Below are 6,524 nucleotides of genomic sequence, written 5' to 3' on the forward strand. Positions count from 1 at the left end.
ACTCTGTCGCCCACACCGAAGTCCTGGAAACAATTATGAAACCCTGGATAGTCAGTGTATGCAAAGGAAGGCCAAATGTCTCAGTAAAACTTTACTATCAAAGATGTCTCTTGTAACACAGGAATCGATGACTGAAAATTTTCACAATCACATAATCTCTAACATTTAGCCTCCTAATTGCCCCGATCTTAATCCATTGGACTATTACATGTGTACCGTTGTTCAGAGAGAGGGCAATGAACACGCCCATAACACCAAAGATTTTTTGAAAGCGTAATGTCCAAAATGAGCCAGGACTACTTAATTCGAAGATGATTTGGAACACATACAGAAGCAGTTATTGAAGCTGATGGTGGCTTAATCGAATAATATTATAGCAAAGGTCTATTTTTATCCTCATAGCATTTTTTGCTAAAGATATCTATTATTACATATATATTTATTTTATAAATATATATCTCTCGTCAAATTTTTTACGCGCCGTGTATATATATATATATATATATATATATATATATTATATATATATATATATATAATATATATATATGCAAGTATCTCTCTCTCTCTCTCTCTATATATATATATATATATATACATAAATGCATACATATATATATATGTGTGTGTGTGTGTGTGTGTGTGAATTGATATATATATATATGCATGTATATACAAATGCACATGTATATATACATACACACACACACATATATATATGTGAATATATTTATAGAGATATATGCACATATATGTGTGTGTGTATTGACATGTTTGTACGTCTGTATATATATATATATATATTATATATATATATATATATATATCAATATCAATATATATATATGTATATATATATATATATATATTATATATAAATATATGTATATGTAACATATACATTGATGCACAAACATAGTTACATATATATATGTGTGAGTGTGCATGCGTAGTCATGTATAAATATATAGTTGTGTGTTTGTGTGTGCTTTGCTATATGTGTGGAAGCAATATTGACTTTACTTTAGAGACTGCCGAACAGAAGCCTTTGATATGTTTGCTGACACATTTTGCACAAAGAGATAGATTCAGTGCAAATCAATTTTTATAGAAAGCCTAGAATCTGTACTGATTTCAGGGATTAATCACTTGATCGACTACACGAATGAGAGAATCATTATGGGATGACTGCTTCTAAATCTGAAAACCTCAATTTTATTTGCATTGAAGCTCTTTCATTTTCAGTAACGATCGTCATCATATTTTATTCATATTCCACTTGGATTTAGCGCTTCTGTAGTATTATTGATTTCACTATTAATAATACTAATACTATTAAAAAAAGTATCGTAATTATTTATAATCTTATTGCTATGAGTATTTTAGAAATGAGAATAATGAAATTAAAATTAGCAGTGATGATGAAATTCGTACAATCGTCATCATTATCACTATAATGAAAAACAACTATTTCGATTAATATAATCTATTTGTAGATTGTTATCACCATATCTGTGTTTGATCGCTTGTATACTGCAACGACTCCTATCGGTTTATCTTGCCTCGTATATTTTCTGTATATGGAGCCAGAAAATTCTTCATTACATGTTTGTGTGGATTAAGGAAATCATCTTGTTTTGTCTTTTATTATAGTGTATCAACTCAAACATATACGTAGTTACTCATATACACACACATCTATTCTCTCTTAGGAAACAAACTGTAGTAGCTCGCTCACACCTACGTAAATATACGCATACACACTCAAGAGCATGCATGTAAGTGCATATATAAATAAATACGTTTTACTTAAATATATGTATATATGATTGTGTGTGTGTGTATGTATATGCGTATATAACGTATGCGTTTGTATGCATTTATATATATATATGAGACATAATGTATGTATATGTATATTGTTTATTCCTTCTCGAGCCACGCCTGGCTCATAAAGGCTGGTTCCTGGTGTCATTGACGTATAGGTTCTCCACATGGAGAGGACGCCAGCACGTTGCAGGTGAGCTGCAAGAGGGGAAAGAGTGAGAGAAAGTTGTGGCGAAAGAGTCAGCAGCAGTTCGCCATTACCTTCTGCTAGAGCCGCGTGAAGCTTATGTGTTTCGCTCTTAAACACACGCATCGCCCCGTCTGAGATTCGAACCCGCGATCCCTCGACCGCTAGTCCGCTGCTCTAAGCACTACGCCATGTGCCTCCACATTCATACATATATATATATATATATATATATATGTGTGTGTGTGTGTGTGTGTGTGTGTGTGTGTGTTTGTTTGTATTTATGTACTTATGCATGTGTGCTTATGGATGGATAAGTTTATTAAGTTTCATATCTGACATGAACAAGTACAAATTTATAACATCGTATTTATGTCTTGTTAGCTGGATCAGTCCTGAATAGTGTGACCTAGGTACTATAGACGAGAAACCATTGATACATCCTGACATAACCTTCAACGTAGCATGACGCTTAGAAAAATTAGAACCGTTTAAAAATATACGCCAATAACAACGCATAGCTCATCTTATACGTCTTTGTTACATATATACTCTCTTGCTCTCGTCCACTTTCTTTCCCAACCACACAGAAAGGAAGATACATATCCACAGAGATGTTCCAAACGGAATAGTCTGTAATGGTGAGTTATTTTTTAATTGTAGCTTTAGGGCAAAATTATTTACGGAATTTCTGTCGTTTCATCTCACAAATTCACGAAAATGAAAGAAAGCAGGAGAAAATCTAAATTGGTGTAAATTCAGAGTTACAGTGAAAAACTTTTAGCTGTTAACGTAGAATAGTAAACACCAATATAAATATATAATATATACAGCGATACACACATTTATGTATATATGAATATATGGATACCTACACTCAGAGACACACACATATACACACCTATCTATAAGCATATACATTCCTATATATGCATGCATACAAACATATGTATATATACATAAACACACACACACACACATATATCTATATATATATGTGTGTGTGTGAGAATGTATGCATGTATGTATGTGTGTGTGTGTATAAATAACTATACATATAGATGTCTAAATTTTATGTCAATATTTTAATGATATAGTTTATGAGTGACTTTAGCTTGTACAAGTAGAAATCTTTATACAAATTAATTATAATAGGGCTAAAAAAAGATGTCTTTCTTCTCTGTATACCAGTTAAATCTTGAGGAATTGGCATTACGTATGAAGTTTTGAGACTTTCGAGACTGGTAAGCAAGTTACGTTTTAACCATATTTTTACATCTCTTTGGTTCAATTCTACAAAGAGAATTGTCCATTGGCTAGATCTTCTAGTGAGAAAATACTGAGCAACAAAAGGGCAACAAAAACGATTTATTTTCTGCTACCCAGAAAAAAATAGTGCTGTACTAAGCTAAATTGTGTACGCTGATTCCGAATCTACTGTAGCACGTCAGGATTTTCAGTTATGCTCTTAATTATATATTAATCTCTCTCTATATAAAGCAGAAGTTGTCTGTGTATGGCAGGTTTGGTAGCCTTCAACTAACACTATATCCTCCGAGTCCCTGCGAGGCAAGTTGACCAAAATTGAGAGTATGATAGAGAGTATGTTAACATCGGTCCATATTAACACCAAAAATTATTTACATCAAAAAGGTGCTTTTTTTCTATGAAAATCCCTATTTTGTAGGTATTTTGACTGCTGTGTCGCCATCTTTCGGTGTATTTTAACCAGAAAAATGTTCACTTAAAGAGAATAACATGCTACATAATGCGAAAGTTTTACTTTTCAAAAACTCCAATTCTAAAGAGTCGAAACAAACCCGAGCAACGCCGGGCGATACTACAAGTATTATATTAGAGTCAGGAATAGTTAAGTTCATAGTAAATAAATATTATAATAGTAGATTAATACTCTATATAGTAAATTTATGTTCAAGGCAAATAATATTATAATACAATGGTACATAATATATTGATGTTAAAGGAATACTCACTTTATTTTTGATATGCTCAGTTCAGAAAAGTTTGAGACACTTGCTCTTGTGCTTATGTGTGGCGCTGGTCTCCCGTTGTAGGAACAAGGAATAGTCATCCATCATGTGTGGATGGAATCGGCTTTGATACCTCGTTTCCGTCTCAGATATTTCCTAGTGGAACCTATCACCATGCTCATAAATAAGGTCACCAAAATCCGTTCGAAAAGATCGAAATGAGAATGCAAGAAGTGCATTTTAAGGGAATTCGGCATCCCATTATTTCGTACGCTGTTACCACCTTGTTTATTAAATCAGCATAGTTTTCAACTCTATAATTTCCAAAAAAGATCCGTACAATTACCACAAATGAATCCCATGCCGTCAGCTCAACTGGATTCAGTTTACCTCCGAATTTGCTATCCAATGAAAATGCCTTTCAGTTTTGCGTCACTTTTCTCAGGACTAAAATTTACTTTTGGATACTGGAATCCACAAACATCGTGTGTCATTGCTTTTACGAATTTTTTTTTGCTTGTCTACCAGTAGCATATGCAACACATTGTACCGACCAACTATGCATTCATCTCTTTTAGGCCAGTCTTTTACAGTGTAATGATTGCTGTCGTCAGGGCTGTTACAAACACACAAGAAGTACATATTTTTGGTATATTCCAACTGCAGTCCAATGAGGAGCGAATTACATTTAAATATTCTAATTATGAACTAAGTAATTACCTCCTTTCAGAATGAGTTCCATCGATTCATAAGTTTCTTCCCTACCGACAACGGGAATGGAAGATTTTTCATTACTATTCCATACCCACAGAAACGGAAGGTTATTCATTACCATTATGTGACAACACAGCTTTGAGGCTAACATTACTCAACTCCATAAACAATCTCCATTCGTTAGCCACATGCACGTGTCCTACTTTTTGCACGAGTGCATTAACGTCAGTACAGAAACAAGCATTATTTTCTTGCTTGAAAAAGACAGATACGACTTTGTGGTGGGAACGGAAAATGTATATTTTCGTACCTTGCTGTAGTAGATTCCGTTGTTGAACTTTGGACCCTCAAACTTCTGCCCTCTCCTTTGACAATGCTAGGTCTCTTACTAAATCGTTAACATCTTCTAGATGAAACTAACCTGGGTAATTTTTCTTAGAATCAACTACACACTCTTCGTTGATAGGAGAGTCAGAGGGTTCATCGTGCGACGTTTCAAGATTTTCAAGTGAAGCATCTGAGAGGGAAACTGGGACAGGATTCTCGAAGTCGTATGGGACTGATTTTAGAGCCGACTTACAATTCTCATACGCAATTTTTGCTTTGGTCTTCTTTGAGAAAACACAACTATTAATCATGCAAAAATAACAATTAGAGACATGACTGGCTGGCTCACGCCATAACATTAGTACAGCAAAATACATTCTCTTCCGTTTTACATTCAGCGACTGTGTAAGCTCTGAGTAGCAGACGGTGCAGCATATATGAGGTGTCCTCCTCTTGTCTTGATCTCCAACTTTACACCCGAAATAATATTTATAGTCAGTTTTTAATTTGCTGAGAATGTTCTTCTGCTGGTCACGCGGATCAAATTTTTCGCAGACATATCAAAAATTTGTCTGGATTATACACACTCATATTCATGATCTAATACAATAAAAACAGTTAAAACGTCGAGCGAGAGATGCACATACCACACGTGACGGCAGCGCAAGCAACACTGAGAGTTACCAAGAACAAACGGACGTATTTGGCATTGCACACAATGTGTCAGCGCCATCTATTGCTAAACTAAATAATGAACTTTCTCATCGATTGTTTTATTGCTGTTATTTCTTTAACTTTGAATTAAGACTGCTTTCATTTTAAAAATTTTTATCATACTGCCAATATCTAGCTTAAAATAGTGTTATAATACTTATAATACGGCCTATGTCTAGCCGAAACTATAGTTATAATCTTGCGCATGTGCATAACTCCAAATCTTAAGGTGCTGGTACAATTCTGAGAGTGGATTCGGAATCAGCATTCTCGATTTACTCTAAAACACATGCTTTTATCCCAGTAGCAAAAACTTATATATGTAATACTATTTACTGAACCTCAGCATTTTTATATGCTAGACCACTTGTGTTAAAATTGATGTTATCGAATTAATATCCAATTTTTCACCCTCATTTTATTTTTAGTTTTAAATTATATATATATATATATATATATTATATATATATATATATGTGTGTGTGTGTGTGGTGTGTGTGTGTGTGTTTGTGTGTGTGTGTGTGTGTGTGTGTGTGTGTGTTTTGTGTGTTTGTGCATCTGTGTTAGTCCCCCCAACATCGCTTGACAATCGATGCTGGTGTATTTACGTCCCCGTAACATAGCGGTTCGGCAAAAAAGACCGATAGAATAAGTACTAGGCTTACAAAGAATAAGTCCTGGGGTCGATTTGATCGACTAAATGCGATGCTCCAGCATGGCCGCTGTCAAATAACTGAGACAAGTAAAAGAGTAAAAGAATATAA

This window comes from Octopus sinensis, linkage group LG2 (assembly GCF_006345805.1).
Source record: "Octopus sinensis linkage group LG2, ASM634580v1, whole genome shotgun sequence".
Classification (NCBI taxonomy): domain Eukaryota; kingdom Metazoa; phylum Mollusca; class Cephalopoda; order Octopoda; family Octopodidae; genus Octopus; species Octopus sinensis.